We start from the raw sequence: 16,892 nt of genomic DNA, 5'->3' as shown, positions 1-16,892 counted from the left end.
CTGCATCCTTTGGAAGTGAAAAAGGGAGCATATGTAGTATTTTCTGGGGGATTTTTTCCCCCCTTTTTAGATCTCTGGGATTCAGATAACCTTTAATAGATAGTTGGTGTGATTTAAACCAAGAGTTAGTTTGTTGGTGACCTGATACAACTATACCGTTTGGCGTGGCAGTTAATCTCCACCATTGCCATGAACTCAGGGGGTCTGAGGAAAGTGGCCATCAAGCACTGCGCCAGGAGGGTGGCTGCAGGGGACAGCAAGCTGCAGCTGACGGCATCAGCACCTTTAGTCCTTCCTGGCCACCATGGCCTGTCTCTGCCTTGTCCTTGCTCTGATCTCATGGCGCTGCTGCACAGAGATACCCAAACCTCACCGGGACGTGGTCCCAGGCAACTTGCTTGAGCAGATGTTGGACCAGATGTTCTCCATGGGTCCCTTCCAGTTGCCACCCTCCTGTGTGATATTGTGCTCTGGTTTCGCACCTAAAGCACCTCAACGCAGCCCTAATGCCCAATGGAAAGGTCACTGGGAGAAGGGACCATCCCAAACTCCTCCCTGAGGATTCATCCCCAGATAACAGCTCCCCACGCCAGAAAGTCCCATGGCAGGCACAGGCACAAGAAAGAAAAGAATGTTTTATTGGTAATAATGGTTGCGGGGGCCCAGCAGACAGAGTGGTTCAGCTGCTGAAAATGAACCAGCACCTGCAATGAGAGAGTCAGAAAGCTCTGCTAACTCCCTGAAAGCAGGAAGAGGCAGGACTTTGTTCCCCTTTGTGTGGGGAACAGCATTCAGCAGGAACTCTTCGTGGCCCAGAAGAGAGAGCTGTTGCTGCCATCAGCTAAGGGGTGTCTCTGGTGCCTTGTCCCCATGGGGAATGCCCTTAGAGGCCTGCGTGGGAGCAGAGATGCGTAGTGTCCCTGTGCCATGAAGCAGGGCTCCGTGGGGAGCCCCTGGGCAGCTGCCACAGAGCTCGTTCCAAACCCTGCCCAGCACCATCCCTCGCCCTCCCTTGCCAGCAAGTTGCACTGACGCAGATGAGTGCTGAGAGTTGAGAAAGATGGGTGCAGTGCTTGGTACACACCTGGGCTTCCTGACCTTCTGCACCTTCCTGCATCTTTGCACTGGTGCAGCCCCAAACGCTTTTTCTTTCTTCTTCCTCTTCTTTTCTGTGCAGCTTTCACTGTCCTCTCCCCAGGGCTCTTTTCTCTTTGGCTGCCTTTTGTTTGTTCTGTGTTTCTTGTTCTGGAGAGAGCCTGCAAACCTTTCCATCCCACAGTGGCATTAGTTAGGGGGAAAGACACCATCCACTGGAGTCCATTCTGATGTTAACCAAAGTGATTCCATTTTACCTTCTGTCCTCTGAAAGGCTGGCCAGATCGACTGGACACCCCAGGGGGCCTGCTGCACTCTCGGGGGCAGTTGGAGGCAAAGCTGGAGGTGCCTACAAGATAAATGTTGCAGTTGGCAGGTGGCAAGAGATGATCTGGAGTAGGAAGCAACTGCTGGCCAAACTGCTCCCTTAGCTCTCCAGCTCTTCAGAGGAGATCCCTTTGGCTGGTTTGCATCAGCCACAGGGCACAGTCATCTGCTACCCCCCCCCCCTCCCCCCCCCCAGACTCGATGAAGCTCTAACAAAGTAGGATCCGGGCAAAACCCCTCTGAGCTTGGCAGCGACCCCCCTCTGTCTTTTTGTAGCTATTTTGTGGGCCTTTTGTTTGATCAAGCACATGCCTAGTGCATTTGGGAATCATCTTGCTACTTTCCCTTCCTACGCATCAGCCTTGAGGGGCTGGAGGAAAAGCCCAAACACAGCCCGGCTCTGCTGCCAGGCACAGGCACAGCAGCGACATGGCCTCATCAGAAACTGCCCTCCTACAGCAGACAGGCTGTCACCGTGGCTGGGGGGCTGACATACCTCTCCCGTTGCAGACTCCACCACCGTATCTCCCTCAGCTTCTTCGAGGACACTGAGCAGAGAGGGGGATGTGTGTGCCAAGGCTTCTGTTGCATGCTTGGTATCCTTTGCGACTGCACAAACGCTTAGCTCTTCCAAATGCAGCTCTAGAAAGATAAAGCCCATGCATCACAGTGAGTCCTTGGAGGTAAAAACCAGCTCAAGCAAACCCCACCTGCAGCCCTCCACCACTTCTGTTTTCAGCCCTCCTGTGCCCTGCCTGCAGGCCTCAGCTCATCTTGCTGAGCAAAGTGTTCATGCCCCAAGAGGCAGGGGCAAAGAGAGGCCATGAGACAAGCAGGGCTGCGAGGACCACACACGATGCCCATCCCCGCCAGAAACGACGCTGAGGGTTCTGGCATCCCAAGCCCCAACCTGTGACAACCCTCAGCCCCACTGCCTCTTACCTCTGGATCTCTGCTTGGCAGCCACTCCTCGGCTGCTGGGCACGGGGGGTCACTTGTCTCCTCCCCAAAGATTTTGCCGCAGTTCTCCACCAGAAACTCCACCGGCACCTTCACCTGCACACGTCAAAGCCCTGGTTTCAACCCAGCTGCCTGAAAATGACCAGGCAGCCCCTGCCTCTTCTGCGCCTTGCCTCTGCGCAGAGGCGGTGGCTGTGGGGCTGCTCTTGCAGGCAGCCACCCCAGCAGCATCTGCCCAAGGGAGGAGGCATCCAGAGACCTCTGTGCAGACAAGCCCAGAGGCGCCGCAAAGGCTGCAGCTCTGCAGCTCACTACAGCACCAGTACCTTCCCAGTGACCTCCAGCATTGCCTCCAGTGGGAGCAGGCCCTCGTCAGGTGGGCCCAGCAGGTTGGGCCCAACACAGACAGCCAGGTTGCTGCAGCTCATCTTGCTGCTGGCTGCATTGCAGCCGATGTGCTGGAGGAGAGCCAGCAGCCGCTTCAGAAGGAGCAGATTGGTCACAGGCAACTTCTCAGCCACCCTGAGGGAAGAGGAGCAGAAGTCTGACAAGGCACATGTTGCCCACAGCCATCCCTCAGCCTTGCCCAAGGTGGGCGGGAGCCAGCGGTCACGTCGCGCAGCCTTGCAGGTGCTCTCAGCCAGAGGTCAGGGCTCCTGCTTGCTCACCAGGCAGGCTGCTGCCCACACTTAAGCTTTCAGCTCTTCCATGTTCTCCTCCCTGCTGGTCTTCTGCATGGCTGCCATCCAGTCCTCATAGAGGTTGCTCACAAGGAGCCTGCCAGGAATGTTTCGGAGGAAGTCCTGCAATGCCAAGGGCTCCAGGTGAGCCTTTGAACGCTGCAGGCCAGCCTGGAGCTCCACCAGCTGCAGCTCAGAAGTGCTCACCTTCAAGATGACAGTGAGCAGCAGCACAGGCTGGCTGGCCAGGTCGACATCTGCGCCACGGTCCAGGGCCTCCCGCAGCTCCCGAACTGCTGTCCCGCTGGCAGACAGGTGGAATATCCCCTCTGTTGATGGTCCTTCCTGCCACAGGGCAGCCAGCAGCTCCTGCAGGAGAGGCGGGAGGACAGTTGCTTGGTGGAGGAGCTGCCTTCCAGCAGCGGTGGCCAGAGCACTGCCTCAGAGCTGGCTCCTTGCTGTGGGTGCAGAGCCCAGTCCCCTGTCCCTGGAGCCCTGGGACACCCACCATCTCTACGGAAAATCCAGGGGGAGGGCTGGGGACCCGGTGTCCAGGCTGGCTTACCTGGATGGGCCGGGGCAGCGTGTTGTCCTCCCCACCGAGGGCTGCCAGGGGCTGCCCAAAGAGCGCCCTGCTGCAGCCGGAGCCCGCCTGCCCTGGTGCCTGGGCAGGAGCCACGCTCTGCTGCAGAGCGAAGGGCCAGGGCAGCCCCCTCCTCCTATTCATGCTGCTGCTGCTCCCTCCTGCTGCAAAGGAAGACAGAGCCAGAGCCCATCAATGGAGACCCTCAGGCCAGCGCTCCTGGAGCCTGCCTGGCCTGCTGCCCAGTGCTGAGCAGTGCGGCAGGACGGGCAGGGAGCCAGCAGCTGCAACTGTGGCTCTGGTTTAGTGGCTGGGATGCTCCCGAGATCCATGTGCCACCACAACAGTGGCAGAAGCTTCGTGTCCCCACAGAGCCACATGCAGCAGCCACTGCCCAGCGGGTGTCCTTGTTCATCCAGGTGACTTCCTTCCTTGGGCTGCCCAACCTGCATGGCGACACTCGGGGGACAAGTGAGCACAGATCAACCGCTTGCAGGAGGTGGTCTTTTGTTCCAAAACTCACCTGGTGAGCAGCAAAGTCCCTCTCCGATGCTCGACGAGTCCATGGGAGGCCCTTGCTTGGCATCAGTCTGCAAGAACACAGCAGCGCTTAGCAGAGTAGCCCCACAGAGGAAAGGGCCACCAGTGAGCAGCCACCCAGCACCGGGAGCCTGAGCGCAGCAGAGCTGGGAGCCTCTGCCTTCCTGGGCTCTCTGCCCCACGTGGCAGGGTTTCTCCCAGTGCCACCAGCGAGGCCATGCCAGTGTTCCTGGTGGCTCCCCAACCCCTTCCACTGGCCAAGAGGCACTGTGGGACACTCCCTCCCTCTCTCCTGCACAAGCCCATCCCCCTCAACGCACATCCCTGGCACCACAGCGCAGCCAGAGGTGGGTGAAAGGCAGCCATCCTCACCCTTGCCTGCCCCTCCACCAGCTTCTCCAGGTTCCTGGTGCTAAATGTCCTCCACTGGGCAAGAGAGAAGGATGGGAAGAAGGTGAGCAGCGATGGCTCTGATGCTCGGCTAGAGGACCACTGCTCAGGGACAGAGCCCAGACCAGAGTGACACTCATGGCACAGCGGCAGCTTAGCTCCTTCTCCAGGAGTCTGAGCGATGCCACATGGGTGACTCGGGCTCTCTTGGGTCCTTCTGGTGTCCTGTGCAGTGGGAAAGGCACAGGGAAAGAGCTGGGTGAGCCCCAGGCTGCCTCTTCTCCCTTGTTCAGCAGCTCTGCCCAAGAGCTGGGGAGCTATGTTCCCCTGGCCAGCTGGGAGCATCCCCCTGGCTTACCTGAGCAGTGTGCCCACCCACTGCTCCTTCAGTGGCCAGGAACTGCAGAAAGAGAGGAGACACAGCGTCAGGCCCTACAGCCCCCCACCCATGGGCAGAGGTGGGTGCCTGCACAGCCCTACCCCGTGGGCAAGGACACAGGGGCAGGATGGAGCCCTGTGGGGCAGGGCAGAGGTGCTGCCCAAGCCCTGGCTCCCTGTGTCCTGCCATCCTGCACACGCAGCTGCTTTTGTCCTTCCCTTCTGGGGACCAAAAGGTGGCCAGGTGATGCAGGATGGGGAAAGGCCCCCCCATCAATCCCTTCTGCCGCTGAGCTGCCTGCTCCCTGCCCAGGAGGGGGGGCAGAGGCCATTCACAGGGTGGCATGGGCACGGTTGGGAACCTCTCCTGCCTGGCCATGGGACGTGGTGCCACGACTCACCCGAAGTCAGCAACGCAGAAGCCAGTGGGCCAAGTGAAGATGAGGGAGGTCCTGCCCCCATCGGTGCCTTCCTCTTCTTTGTGTCCCGCAGCCTCCTTCCCGCTGCTGAGCACCCACAGCTGGTCCAGGGCCAGGCAGAGCTGTGGGCGCAGGCTGGTGCCATGTCTGCAGAGAGCAGAGGCGGGCACTGAGCTGGAGGGGGGCTCCTTGGGCTGGGTCCCCACGCGCAGAGCCCTGTCCCCCACCTGCCCTTGGGACGGATGTTGGTGCCTCCAGCACCGAGGGGCCGGGGCCTGGGGCTGGTGCCAGGGCGTCCCTGGGCCGGGGCTGGGGGGAAGGATCTGGGCTCTGAGGGTCTTACCGCAACTTGGCGACCACCAGTTCCTTGTGGAGGAGGAGCAGGCGCCTCTCGCTCCTCTTGCGGCCCCGGGTCAGCCGCACGTCTGCGCTCAGCACCGGCTCGGCGTCGCTGAGAGCCTCCCTGCAGAGCAGAGCGCGGCGGGCATGAGCAACGCCAGTGCTGCGTGGCCCAGCTGTGCCCGCGTGTCCCCAGCCCGGGGGGAGCCCACCTGGAGCTGCAGCAGCAGCAGGCCTGGCCCATCCTGCCCGGGAGAGGAGGGCCCTGGCCGTGCACCGAGGAGGGGGCCCAGCCGGCGACGGGGAGGCTGGGAAGCGGGGTGCTGGTGCTGTGGCAGCGCTCCTGGGCCAGAGGCTGCCTCCTGCCAGCGCCGCTGCGTGCCAGCACAGCTCTGCCCTGCTGCCTGTGGTGGCCGTGGGCTCCCCGTGACCAACGGTCTGAGCCCAACGGAAAGTGGGCGGAGCCTGGGGGGGCGGGGCCGGGGCCCTCTCCAGTATGGCCGGCCCTGCCTTGCCCGGGGGAGCCCCGAGCAGGACAGGGCAGGGGGCAAGGACCACCTCCCTGCGCCTGCCGGCAGTGCCCCTTGCCCTGGGCTTCACCGCTGGGTCCTGCTCTCAGTTTCCCCTCACCGCATTTACATTTATAAATTTCTTGGACTTTTTATCTGGAAATCAAATCACCCTCCACCCCCGGCTTCCTACTTGCAGCTCAGTACAATGTTTGTCTGTTTGGATTATCTCCTAGAATAATGCAACATGCTCGTGCCCCTGCACTAAGATAAAAAAGCAATTAAAATTTTGTCTTAAATTCAGTTTAATAAGAATTTAGCCGGGGGGGGGGGGGGGGGGGGGGGAGCAGGGAGTATAAAGAAAATACATGTCTTCCACTCAGATTTTGTTTGTCTTCGTCTCTGAATTTTCCCCAGTGAATTTGATTTTCTCCGTACTTACCACTTCCAGCTACTTTTGTTTAATTTCTGCATGCACTGTGCATTGTTTAACTGTAGAACATTTAGGTCTCTTCAAATGCAGGGAGACTTAGCCACTATTTAGCGTGACTATTATTTTTTCAATACCAGTCCCATTTGTGGAAAATACCGTATCAGGTTACAATGCACATATAAGAGAGATAATTTATAAAAAATGAAGGGAATTTGTTCAGTTCCATAATCTCACAAATCAGGCATGACCTTCAGATAAAAACTCTCCTACTTGCCTGCTAGGAGTCAATACACCCCATAAAAGTATGCTTTTTGACTCATCATCTTAATTTTCATCGATATTCAGAGTATTCATTTGTCAACACCTTTTACTTGTCAAGAAAACGCAAATGCTTTCAAATGTCGAAGCCCTGCTAAAACCATTTTGGCTGGAATATTGTTGAAGACGGCTGGATGGTCTTTGAGTGGAAAGCTCTGGCGCTTGCCAGATCTTTCAATTGTGTTACACTTTCCGTGTGCCAGTACTGTGAAAATTTGGGTGGCAATAACGGAACAGATCTCCACTGCACTGGGCTTTGGGCAAGCTTTGCAATTACAGACTAGTATTTAGAAATATCTGTGCTCAGTTTTGCCTGCAAAGACGAACTGCTGGTGTTGAGAGAAATCAGAGGTTCTGTCCAACAAACAGCCGTGGATGCCTCTAACTGATCCAATAAAAGCTATTAAAGTTATATTTTAATGAAATTAAACCACTTTTCAGATCAAGTAAGTCTATATCTATCAAAACACATTGCTATCAAATCCAAATTCTTCCTTAGTAAGGAATGTAGGACCAGGCACCTGAGAAAGCCACAGGTGTATCTAGTTTTTGGAACACCTTTTCAGCAGGGCGTGTTTATTGATATTCTGAGAAGGAATATCAATAAACTGCACTGCTTGTGAGGATGGGGCTTTTCCAGACAGAATTGCTGACTAGCAAATCTCACATAGTCCCGCCTTGCATTAAGTGCCTGCTTTTGACAGTGGCACTTCAAGGAACGAGTCACAAGGCAGAAGCTTAGATCACCTGAACAATGTAATTACTGATGAAGGACACGGCAGGCAGAGAGCTTTTGGACACCACCTCGTTTTATTTCTGGAGCTGATGAAAGCTGCAATTTGTTACTGAGTTAAACCTTGCAGATTACTGACCCAACAAACCAGATGCTGTACACTGCATCAAAGTCACAACCACCTTATTCAGATCCCTTACCTATTAAATCAAATCTATACCTGAGCAAACCACATCACTAGTGAAAAGCATTCCCCCATCAACCATGCTGAGCTGTCTTTAATCAGCATCATCACCCCAGCCCTGGATTTCACTGCTCTGAATTCATGCAGGATGGCTATGACAATGCAATGCCTTACGGGTGGATGAGCTGCTTCAGTGCAAATATGTTCTCTCTACAAACGTGCTCCATAAATATGCCCCATTTGGTATAAAGATGCACCATTCCTAGGCTAATCTCTGGAAATATCTCTGAAATAGTCTCTGAAACTCCCATCAGTGGCTGCTCAGAACATGAGAATATGGATGACAAACCCCAGGAAATCCTCATTTTGAAACCAAACTTCAAAATTAAATCCTGACAAGGTGTCAGAGAAAGCTGTAAAATGCATTTCTACCAATCAAGCTCTCTTCTGTGTAGCACACGTGCGGCTGAGTTTGACGCAGAAAGATTTTGAACCAGCTGGGTGGGGCAGAGAAGAGTCTATGTACCTTTTGCACATACAGGCATGGGAATGATGGGATTTCTCCCCCAAGCTAGTTCAGAGAGTTCTTCGTGGATCAGGTGAGTCTGAGCCTTGTCAGCACCCAGAACATTAATACCTGAACACGTATAAAAGGTAGAGGGAGATGCTGGAATAAAAGGAACAGTGGGAGCACAAAGATGGCAGAAAGAAGTCAGAAATAATGGAATTTCTGGCCCGTTAATGTACAAGAAGAAGCAAAGCATTAGCTAACGTCTTCATGAGACCTTGCGGGGCTGTTACCTGCACTGCACCTGCCACTGGTGCCTGTACTCAGAGGTGGAAGGGAATTGCAATGCAAGAGAAATAGGAAAAGAATGGAACTCCCCAGCTGGACTGCCTGCAGGAACATGGGTAGATGCAAGTATTTTGCAGATGTTGGAGCAAAGAAACAGTACAGCCAGGTTTGTGATGCAAGAAGAGGGTCTCGACCAAAGTTTTTCCCAAAGACTGAAATGCTTGAAAAGCATTAATGCTCTGGGTAACCTCACTATGTGTCTTTTGAGAATATAGCATGAAATTCTTTGCCTGGAGTTCCACTAAGCATTGTGTTTCTTCTGTGTTGCTAGGTAGGGCCTGGCGGCCGGAAGATCTCGCGCTGTACGGAAACACAGGGCCCCCCTCCAGGTAGCCAACAGCTTTTAGTTTATGATGTAAGCAGACGGAAGTGACATTGTAAACCTAGGGTATATAGTGTCACGTCGTTCAGCAATAAACGCCATTTGCCATCCACCACATTGGTGTCTGTGAGCTGATGGACCGCGCGGCCAGGGGTCGGCTGCCGTGCCGTTCCTGAACCAGGTCACCACGTGCCTGTAAAGGCAACAAGACTCTAATTCAGAATCCAGGCAGGAGGAGCAGTACCCCAAAAGCACCGAGCATTTCTGCGAGTCGGTGACTCTACTTGTCATTGAGGCTTATTGACCAGAAATTAGTCCCCCTTCATTCCTCTTCCCTTGGGGAAATAGCCTAAAATGAAACTCATTTCCAGAACACACAAACTCTCTTTATATATAAACAAATGGTGCTTTTCTGTCTACAAGCTCTGGACGGCTTTTGGGTAGCAGGGCTGGGGCTGTGCACAGCTGTGAGCAGGACCACACTGTTACCATCAAAGCACTGGGACCATCAGCATAAAATAAAAGGATGGCTCTGCTGGGAGAGCAAGTCGTTATCAGTGGGGGAGAGACACATGATGCTGCAGCTCACTGTCTCTATAAGGGAAGGTGCTGAAGTGGAGAGCGGGCAATGTTTGCTTTGGAAACGCAACCCACACAGAACCTCATAGCAGTTGTCCTTGGAAGCCGAGCTCTGGAAGAACAATTTCCAGGATTAAACGGTTAGGTGCAATGTTGATACTACAGGCTTAGTCTGATCCTTAATTTTTGATTTGAACTCACAGACAGGCAATTAATTTAAATTAGGCAGCACCAGAAGGAGAGCTGTTGTAGCAAATTTCTCATCTGTTCATCTAGAACTAGCAGCATTGGTATCCAGTCAAGTTTAATTTATGGCATATTCAGTCTTCTGCTCAGAAAGGCAGACGTGGAATTGATCAGACTTTTCCGATATTATCTTTCTTTTACCTTTTACTTTTGTGGCACTTGCTTTCAAATGCCTGGCACACAAAACACGGCTGAAATGAATGGCAGAGGCAGTGAAATTCCCAGACTGTTAAAACTGATCAAACCCTGAGTATCCTGGATATTGGTAGAGTTTCTTTCCCTTTACTAATGAGCTTCCTACAGTCTATAGGTAGGGATCTTTTTTAAGTTGAGTATTTCTTAGAACAAGTATATTCTCCCAGCTACAAGAATAGGTCCTATTATTGGAAATTTACTCCAGCATCCTGAGCAGACAATAAAAGCCTTACACAAGCAACCTGCCACAGCATGAAAGGATCTTCCTGACTTGCCGTTCAGTTCTCAAATGTTACGTTACTGCCTGTGGAACAGGGTTTAATAGGCTGTATTCCCAAGGCCTCTGACTCCCCTTTACTGACCTGGGTCCCTGAGTTCTGCATATGTCTTACATCTCCTTGTATGAAGGATACGGACTTTGCTAGAATAAAATCAGGACCCTTTGACCATTTTAGCACATAAAAAGTAAAACCCGTCAAAAGCAAGGCACTGAGGTTGCAAAGCTAATAATTGTAAATTAAAGTGCCATCTTAAGCCAGCTCCCCCCCAAGGCTGTTTATGCCATGAACATAAAAAAGAACTCACCGTGGACATAGACTCCCCTTTCCCACTGGAGCTGTGGCCACATTCCCCAAGCCTCTGCCTGCTGTGCAGTCATTTTTCTGTACCACCTCTGCTCACCATGTGGCTTCGTGCACCCCCAGCTTCCCCCATTCTGGTTCCTGCAGGGTTTGTTCCCAATTGCCCCAGAGCTTTACCAGTACAGGCGAGCCAGTCTGTGTGAGCAGGGAGTATCACTACCCTTTTTGGGGGGACCAGATGTGGAATTATTAGAAAAATTAAAGTTTGCATCTGAAAATTAAGGGTTATATGAAAAACATAGCACTGTTCACTGATAAAGTAAAAGTATAAAACCAAAGAGCTCTGAGGATGGCACACGGCTGCAGCAGTCATGCGAGGAATCCACTGACACAACAACTCCCTGCAACATACCATGGAAGGTGGAGCGAGTGTAGACTCCATGGCCATGCTCCATGATGATAAATGGGAAGAAATGGTCCTCTAAGAACTGATAAGCAGCCCATCTGGTCCCCTGAGCCAACGGTTTTTTGAGACCTTGCCGAAGCGCTACACTTTTGTGAACTTTGCTTGTTTTAATGTCATATTAATAAATCTAGCTCCAGATGTATTTGTGTTGGGTAATATAAACCAGTAGCGATTTATTAAAGGAATACTTTGGTCTTTGAAGGAAATGTCCTGAATTATTTCAGTCTAATCCTTCATTTACAACTTAATTCCCTAAATAGGGAATTCATTAATTCCTAGTGCTTGTGAGGTACAGAAATGGACAAATAATTCTCTCTGTGTTGCTGTCCTTCCAAATTGCCATAGGTCCCACAGCCTGGACTGTCTTCTCAGGCACCCTTGGTGTTCAGGAAAAATATTTAAGCGGTATCTGTAACAGAATTCTGTCAGGATTCCATGAAGATAATGGTGTTTCTCGGCACCTGCCTCTAAGGAGCAAAACTTTGTACTTTACTGTCCAATTATCTTAAGAAAGTATCAAAGTTGGAATAAGGCCAGCTTGTGCATGAGGTACTGCTGAACACTGAGAACAAATGCCTCTGTTCAGTGTAAAGAGAAGGATCTGAAAATACTTGGAAGGAATAAGAGAAGGGGAGAATTTTGTGGAGCCCCCTTTGCCCATGTTTTGGGGGGCTCCCTGCAAGTCCAGGATGGCGTAGAGGGGCAGGGCTGTCTTATCTGTCCTTTGCAGTGTTGAGAGCTCTCTCCCTGTGGTGGGAGACCACAGGAATGTGCCATTGTGTGGTAGTGCTGTCATCCAAGGATCCTAAAATACTTGGAATGAATAAGAGAAGAATGATTTAATTTCATCTAGAACTCCAGATGCTCTTGTGTGTACTTCTTGCTGTCTGTTGGATGATGACAGGGTACAGCTACAGTGGCTGTTGCAGAGGTCCCCTTGTCCGTGGTATTGTGTTCCTTCCAGCTGCTTGTGGGACCACGACAAGGTAGAGAGGTGGTGGTTGCTGCAAAGCTCCGTTGCCCAATCCTGCAGGCACCTTTGAGCTGCCTGTGGGAACTGGATGGGGTGTAGATCGGGTAGGTGGTGCGGCGCCCTCTTTGCCCATGGCTGTGGCCACCTTCCTGTTGGCTGTTGGATGACAATGGGGTACAAATACCATGTGTGTTTTGGTGGTCCCATTGTCCGTGTCTGCAGTCACATTCGAGCTGCCTGTGGGAGCTGGATGGAGTAGAGAAGCACTGGGTTTTGCAGCTCTCCCTTTGTCCACGGCTGCGGGCACCTTTGAGCTGCCCGTGGGAGCTGGGTGGCATAAGGGCAGGGTGGGTGCTGTAGCCCTCCTTTTGCCCATGGCTGCGGGCACCTTCTTCTTGACTGTGTGGGGTGAAGACAGAATACAGATAGCATGTGTGTTTCCGGGTTCCACAGCTTTGTCTTGATTCCGATTTCCTGTGGGACCCCGACATGGTAGAGAGGTCGTGGTTCATGCAGAGGTCCCTTTGTCCCAGGCTGCAGGCAATAGTTACAATGCTATAATGAACAAAGAAGAGAAAGAAATGTGGAAATTGCACCTTTCCTTATGGTAAATGACATTATTATTTGCATCCTTCTGAGTCATCTCCCATATGCTTCCCAAATTGTTGTGTGTGCTGTAGTCTGAGAACGTCTTCAGAGCACTTCCATAAAGGACATGCCCGTGACTGCACTTCTTTTAGATTCTGTGCCTGACTCTTCCTCTGAGTTCCTTAGCACGGAAGCTCTCAAGGTTATACCCAACCTTCATCCCACCAGTCCAGAAGAGCAGAACCCCAAATTATGGTAACTTCTCTGGGTATGATGGGAAAAGGCAGTCCCATGCTTGCCCTGCAGCCTTTCTCCAGACATTTTTTGACATATATCTTTGGCTGCAGCACCATGAGCACTTGTAAATTCTTTTGCTTGCCTTGCCTGCTCCTAACAAGCCACTTCAAAGATTTCAGCCTCTCTCGTCCGCCCATGTGCTAACCCACTGGATGGCCACCTGCTTGTACTCGCACAGAAGACTAAGAGGGCAATGAAAGTAGTCCCAGCTACAGGTGAAATGGCACATGTAATGGATTCTTCTATTTGGAGAAGATCATAAAACAATAATATTTTGGGCTATCAACAAAAATACAGTTATGTGATACAATAGGAAGTTTCAAGCTCCCTTCTTCCCTCCAAACAGTGAGCTACCACCTCTAGACATGGAGCATGGAATGGTCTTGATCAGAGTCTGCATTGCATCACATGGACCTGGTCTAAAATAGCTCTAGCAGAACCCCAGCCTCAGAGAAGAAAGCAGAAGAGAAATCCGGTGACTATAAGCAGACTGAGCTTACAAACACAGTCTCTCTCTTCAGTGAAGTGACCAATTAAGACCATGGCTTTGACTTTTGTCCTGGGGCCTATTAAAACCGTCATTGTTTTACAAGTTTGAGGTTTATTAAGAAAGGGATCGGTTCAGGAATGGTCCATGGATTTTACCTGGTCAAAGGAATACATGGCACAAGGTTATGTCTCTCAGTGTGTGAGCCCATGCCCACTGAAGCCCATGGACTCAGATTGCCTTCCTCATGAGGCCATTCTTCAGCACCCTTCAGACAGTTAAAAATAGTCTGTCCACTTCATGCCACTGTTCAGGAAAGGACATTTGTCCCAGGTAGTACATTCTGCTCACATGGTTGTCTTTCTGAGGGAGGAAGTATCCATAATGAAAGTGTTTTTCATCCCAGTCAGGGACCCGCAGGGGTCCCACGCCAGAGCACTCTGTTCCTAAAGGACTGCATCCCAGGGAAAGACCCACACTGGAACCAGGAAAGAGCATGAGAAGACCTCCTCCCAAGGAAGGGGAAGAAGAAGAATCAATGGGACATCCAACAACTGACTGTAACTGCCGTTCCCCAGCGGGGAGGGGAGACAAGGAAATTGGGAGTAAAGCGAAGCCTGATGGAAGCAAAAGCTGAGGGTAAGGTGTTTTGAAGATTTGGTTTTACTTCTCATTCTCCTGCTCTGATTTGCCTGCTAATGGACTGAACCCATTTCCCCAAGTTCAGTCTGTTTCACCCATGATGAGAAGTGCCAAGCGATCTCCCCATCCTCAACTATGACTCACCAACTTTTCATTGTATTTTCTCTCCCCTGTCTGGCAGAGGAAGGGGAGACATAAGAGCAGTTTTGGTCTGGCCCGAGTCAACCCACAACACCAAAATGGTCACAGCAGTACAGGTAAGAGATGGGGCCAGAGGAGGGGCAGGTAGAGCCTGGGATGCACAAGAAAGAAGATGTCACAGCACTTTCCAAACTAGAAGCTACAACAAGGTCTTTTACCACCACATACCAACATACTCTTCGTGCCAGTCCCTCTGCTACCTCCTCCTGGTCTCTCCTCACCCAGGGCTCAGCTCACTCGCTCGCTCTCTTCTCTCTGCTTCTTCCTCCTCTCTCTTCCTTGGCTGCCCAACCTCTTAACAGAACCAGCCACACCTGCACCTTGTCTACATCAGACAACCCACCCACCCCCCAGCCAGCCCACAGCTGTATATTATCAATGCTAATTAACCCAGCTTCATTCTCTACAGGGAGACAGGGAGCCCCCGCAGCTCTCACTCTTGGCGGTGTCCAAAGAATGTGATAGTTCGGACACTTCTTTCTCCTTCTCCCTTTGTCTTCTGTAACGACAGTCGCTTGGCGCTAACCCTCAACAACCTAAACCCTAAAAACCCTTAAAACCTAAACACCCTTAAACCTAAATTATAAAAATTCTTAACACTCTTAAAACTAAAATCCTTAAATCCAATACAACCTAAATCCTAAAAACCATAAAGGCCTAAACCATAAACACCCTTAAGCCTAAAAATCCAATAAACTAAACCCTAAACCCCCAAACCCCTAAAAAACCTAAACCATAAAAACCTTAAACTATCTAAACCCCAATAACCCTTAACACCTTAAAACCCTTAACACTGCTAAACCTAAAACCCCTAAAAGCTAAACAACCTAAAACCTAAAAGCCCTAAACCCTAAAAACCCTTAGACCTAAACCCACTAAACCCTAAACAATTTTAAAACCCTTAACACCCTTAAACCTAAAACTCCCAAATCTGAAACAATCTAACCCCCAAAGCCCTAAACAACATAAACCCTAAAAAACCAAGAACAGCTTTAAACCTAACCCCCCTAAACCCTAAATTCCTTAAGCCTAAAACCCCTAACCCCCCGATACACCCTTAACCCTAAAAACTCTAAACCCCCTAAAAAACACAAACCCTAAAACCCCTAAATTTTTAAGACCCTTAAAACTAGAAACTCTAAAAAACCTAAACCCTAAAAAGCATAAAAACCCTCAACCCTAAAAACCCTGAAATCTAAACAACCTAAACACTAAAAACATTGAACAACCGAAACCCTAAAAACACTAAACAATAAACAACCTAAACACTAAAACCCTAAACAACTTAAACCCTAATACCCCTAAACCTCCTTTAACCCTAAAAAAATCCCAAAACCTAAACCCTAAAAACCCTTAACACCCTTAAACCTAAACTCTAAATCCTAAACAACTTAAACCTTAAAACCCCTAAACAACCTAAACCCTAAAAAACCTTAACATCGTTAAACCTAAAACCCCAAAATCTTAAACAACGTAAACCCTAAAACACCTAAACCCTAAACACCCTTAAGCCTAAAAACCCAAAAACCTAAACAAAGTAAACACTACAATCCCTAAAACGCCAAAACCCTAAACCCCTAAATCAAAACCCTAAACAACCTAAACTCTGAAAACACTTAACATCCTAAAGCCCTAAACAAGCTAAACCCTAAAAAACCTTAAAACCCTTAAACCTAAGAAATCTAAAACTTAAACAAACTAAACCCTAAAAAACTAAACCCCTAAACATTAAACACCCTTAAACCTAAAACCCCTAAACCCTGAACACCCCCTTAAACCTAACAACCCTAAACCCACTTAAACCTAAAAACCCTAAACAACCTAAACCCTAAACCCCAAAACCCCTAAACACCCTTAAACCTAAAACCCCTAAAAAAACCTAAATCCTAAAAGGCTAAACATCCGTAACCCTAAAACCCCTAAACATCCCTAAAACCCTAACCCCCCCCTAAAAAACCTATAGCCATAAACCCCCTAAATTTTAAAGAGCCTTAACCCTAAAAACCCTAAACACAGTTAAACTTAAAACCCCTAAAACCTAAACAACTTAAACCCTAAAACGCCTAAACCTCCTTAAGCCTAAAACCCCTAAAAATGTAAACCCTAAAACCCCTAAACACCCTTAAGCCCCCAAACCCTAAACCATAAAACTCCTAAACAACATAAATGCTAAAAAGACTTAACATCCTAAACCCCTTAAAAACTCTAAACAGCCTAAACCCTAAAAACACATAACACCCTAAACCTAAAACCCCTAAACCCTAAACAACCTAAATCCTAACCCCTTATCACACTTAAAACTAAAAACCCTAACTCCTAAATAACCTAAACCCTAAAAACCCTAAACATCCTTAAGCCTAAATACCCTAAACCCTAAAAACACTAAAACCCCAAAATCCTAAAACCAAAGACACCCATCCAAACCCTGCAAAGGCCAAAAAGATGAAAAAAGGCACTCTCCGCAAAAAAAAAAAAAAAAAAACAAAACAAAAAAAACCCAAAAAAAACCCAACCAAAAAACCCAAACCAAAACCACACACAGAACACGTAATAAGATCACACTACCATAAC

The 16,892-nt window shown here is 50.1% G+C and overlaps 1 long non-coding RNA gene across 1 annotated transcript; it reads left to right on the top strand.

Annotated features, from left to right (window-relative positions):
• Positions 1-8,942: 8,942 nt before the first annotated feature.
• On the top strand, positions 8,943-15,054 carry LOC308057814. The gene is made up of 2 exons (XR_013925471.1): positions 8,943-9,005; positions 9,268-15,054. It is a non-coding gene; the product is annotated as an uncharacterized lncRNA (long non-coding RNA).
• The last annotated feature ends 1,838 nt before the right edge of the window (positions 15,055-16,892 follow it).

The sequence above is a fragment of the Falco punctatus genome, assembly GCF_963210335.1.
Source record: "Falco punctatus genome assembly, contig: scaffold_33, whole genome shotgun sequence".
NCBI classification, from domain to species: domain Eukaryota; kingdom Metazoa; phylum Chordata; class Aves; order Falconiformes; family Falconidae; genus Falco; species Falco punctatus.
Note: the sequence above shows the minus strand (reverse complement) of the source record. Positions and strands in the feature narration are given on the sequence as shown.